The sequence below is a fragment of the Acomys minous genome (genome assembly GCF_964271855.1).
Source record: "Acomys minous genome assembly, chromosome: 8".
Classification (NCBI taxonomy): Eukaryota; Metazoa; Chordata; class Mammalia; order Rodentia; family Muridae; genus Acomys; species Acomys minous.
This window is the reverse complement of record NC_140489.1, coordinates 36,474,091-36,477,840: the sequence shown is the minus strand read 5'-3', so window position 1 is coordinate 36,477,840 and position 3,750 is coordinate 36,474,091. Positions and strand designations below refer to the sequence as shown.

The 3,750-nt window shown below is 46.9% G+C and overlaps 1 long non-coding RNA gene across 1 annotated transcript; it reads right to left on the bottom strand.

Moving 5' to 3' along the window:
* Nucleotides 1-850: 850 nt before the first annotated feature.
* Nucleotides 851-2,234, bottom strand: LOC311604162. The gene is made up of 3 exons (XR_014781382.1): nucleotides 2,187-2,234; nucleotides 1,315-1,481; nucleotides 851-1,172 (listed from the first exon to the last, which is right to left on the bottom strand). It is a non-coding gene; the product is annotated as an uncharacterized lncRNA (long non-coding RNA).
* Nucleotides 2,235-3,750: the final 1,516 nt, after the last annotated feature.

Sequence of the window (3,750 nt, the reverse complement as noted above, 5' to 3'; positions counted from 1 at the left end):
CTCTCCTTATGTTTAAGATGAAAATTCTGATGTCGTCTGTGCAAATCACACTGGTAGTAAGTGGCAGAGCCTGGCTCTGCAGCCTGGCCACCCACCAATAGCAGCACCGTTCACTGAGCCTTTCCCACATAGAGGGCTCATTCCTACAACCTCTGTGTTAGCACCATGGAGGGAGGGTGGAGTCTGGAATGTGAGATGGCTTTGGGGAGGTCAGTACCTCAGGGCAAAGCAGTGCATTCGCCTGCTGCCTGTCAATCTCTTGGTGTGTGCGAGGGAATCCAGCTGTGAGGGAAGCACTGGCTACCACTGAGGGCACAGATGTAACATGGTTAGAGCGCTACAGGTAGATGTTCAGAGAGAGAGAGAGAGAGAGAGAGAGAGAGACAGACAGACAGACAGACAGACAGACAGACAGACAGAGAATGAAAATAAACAAACCAACCAGGTCAGTGGTTAAGAGTACTGTCTGCTCTTCCAGAGGTCCTGAGTTCAATTCCCAGCAGCCTCATGGTGGCTCACAACCATCTATAATGTGATTGGATGCCCTCTTCTGGCTTGCAGGGGTACAAGCAGGCAGAGCACTGTATACATAATAAATAGGTAAATCTTAAAAACAAACAAACAAAGCCGGGTGTGGTGGCTCACGCCTGTAATTCCAGCACTCGGGAGGCAGAGGCAGGCGGATTGCTGTGAGTTTGAGGCCAGCCTGGTCTACAAAGTGAGTCCAGGACAGCCAAGGCTACAGAGAGACCTTGTCTCGAAAAACCAAAACAAACAAACAAGCAAAAAAACCAACCAAACAGAAACTAAGGCAAAGCATGCAAGGTGTGTGGCACAACTTTATCCAGCATCCAGGAGGCAGAGGTAGGTGGCTCTCTGCTCTTCAAAGCGAGCTCTAGGATAGCCAGGACACAGACAAACCCTATCTCAAAAAGAAGACAAAAACAAAACAAAACAAAAAACCCAATGCAAACAAAAACAACAATAAAACAAAGGTTTTGGAGAAGCAAAGTCCTGGAGAGATGGCTCAGCGTTGAGAGTGCTAGCTGTGTTTGTGGAGAACCTGAGTCACTTGCAGCGTTGGACCGTGTTGGAACTCTTCACGGTGGCCTCTGACACCCAGCTCCTGGCCCTCTGACATCCTTTTGGCTTCTGGGGGCGCCTGAATAAACCTGAGCATACCCATAAATAAAAAAACAAACCTAAAGCGAACAGCAGCAACAAAACCAAATCACTAAGGCAAAGATTTGCCTTTGTTTGTTTCTTTGTTTTGTGAATTAGGGTCATTGTAGCCCAGGGTAGTCTAGGACTCACTTGGGTATCCAAGGATGACCTTGAGTTTTTGCTCTTCCTGCCTGTGACTCCCAAGTGCTGGAGTCACAGGCCTGTCCTATGGGAGCAGTATCTGAGGTGCTGGGCGTTGAGCACAGGGTTTCATGCCTGCTAAGCAAGCATGCTACCATGGAGCAAAGTCCCCGGCCCTGGGGAGACATATTACAAAGAAGAAAGTATAAGACATATTGGATTATGAAGATGATTGGCAAAAGTGTAAAATAGAATACCAGTGATTTCCTACTTGTTAAGATTTAGCTGCAGAGGCTGGAGGACCTTGGCAGGTCTGGGCCAAGGGATGCTGCAAAGATCACACTGTGTAATCAGAACTCACACAGAGACTCCCCCACGCCATGCCCATCCACTCCTCTGCACCTTGTACCTGGTCTTTCAAATGAAATCTATTTCATGGTGTGATCTTCGCAGCATCCCCTGGTCAGGAGCCACCAGGGTACAGTCCGCCACTAGATCCTAACAATACTGCTTTCATGTTGAAGTCATACTATCTGGGATATATTTATTTAATTAAAATATATTTCAAAATGGAATTCCACCTCTTTAAAAGTTTTGCCTTTTAAGAATGAGAGAGAATAGAACCACTAGAAAATCTTACATCTTTTTCTTGTGTTAGTATTTAGACTGGACAGTGTCGGCTTAGATAATTGTTGTTAGGCTGGAGACATTTTTAAAGAAGCAGCTGAGGAACCTCTAGTTAAAGATTACCAGAGGCTTCCCAGGACTGCCTAAAGGTCCGTGAGCTTCTCCCAGGACCACAGCTAGCAAGGGGAGCGGATCCCATAAAGGCTTCTTCAGCCCCTTCAATAATGTTAAAATCCAGCCATACTGACGCATACCTGTAATGCCAGAGACAGGAGGCTCACAAGTTCAAGGCTGTCCTGGGCAGCTAGTGAGATCCTGTTTGAAAACAACAACAATAACAAAACCAGTCAGTCCAGCATAAAAATTTCAAGTCCTGCGCTAAGAAGACGAAGGTCCCATTCAGACCACAGAGTTCTGCTGCGGCTGTGATTTGCAACAGTCTCGGTGACTCTATTACCACGGGTTAAGGAAGGCCCAGCTATTGCTTTGCTGACCAGACTTCCCCGCTGGGGCTGAACCTGCTGCTTCTCTGAGTTTCAGAAGCACTGCCTTAGAAGCTGCTCGCAGCTGACCTTGATGTTGTGCACGCTTGAGGGAGCAGGAGTTCAAAGTCATCCTTGACCATGTAGAGAATTTGAGACTAGCTTGGGCTACATGAGACTCTGTCTCAAAAAAGAAAAAGGCGGCGGGGGGGGGGGGGGGGTGCTTGCTTGGGTTTATTTATAATCTTGGCAGGAGGTAAAGAGGTGTCCAGAGAGGACATTGAAATGGCCTTGAGCCGTATGCTTAGAGCTTGCCATTGGGAAAGTAGGGTCAGGATTGGTGTGAGGCCAGGGTCCTGCACCGTCCCTGGGGACTCTTATTACTTTCATTCCACTTCCTCGTGTAACTGAGTTTAGCTCAGTGGCCCAGGTAGGTGGACTTCTATTCTTGCTGTTTACCTGCTCTTTAAGGAAAATTTGGAGCCAGGTGGTGGTGGCGCACGCCTTTAATCCCAGCACTCGGGAGGCAGAGGCAAGCGGATCGCTGTGAGTTTGAGGCCAGCCTGGTCTACAAAGTGAGTCTAGGACAGCCAAGGCTACACAGAGAGACCCTGTCTAAAAAAAAAAAAAGAAAAGAAAGAAAGAAAAAGAAAAAGAAAGAAAGAAAGAAAGAAAGAAAGAAAGAAAGAAAGATAGATTTGGAGCCAGGTGCTGTGGTGCACACCTGTAATCTCAGCACTCTGGGAGGCAGAGGCAGGCAGGTTGATGTGAGTCCCAGGCTAACTTGGTCTACAAAGTGAGTCCAGGACAGCCAGGGCTACACAGAGAAACCCTGTATTGGAAAAAACAAAACAACAAAAAAGAAAATTTTGGGGAAAAAATTGAAAAATAACGTACCTGTTGAAGTTATGAATAAGACAGATAAAACAGACTTGGAGAAAAAAAGAGGCAGAGAAATTAGATGGTAAATTAAGGGCCACAGAATAGATATTGGAAAAATCCTTAAATCAAATAGGGGCCCTTCAGAGAAATCCAATCTGGAACTTACAAGAACACCGGAAGGAATGGTTCCACGTGAGGAAAATCCACAGAGCCTGGAAGAAGTCACGGAATGGCCGGCAGCCCACTGAGATGCTGGGTACCAAGGCTTCAGCTACAGGCCAGCATGGTCAGGCGGGACGTTGTATGTATATTGTCAGGCTCAATGGCTGGATGAAGGTGTTTATGCTGAAGTTGAAATGCGGATCCTGGTTGGTGTTGTCTTGGAACAAGGTGATAGAGTAGTTCGGATGCTCCATTTCACAGAGGCTAGAAAGCTAACGTATATGCACCATGT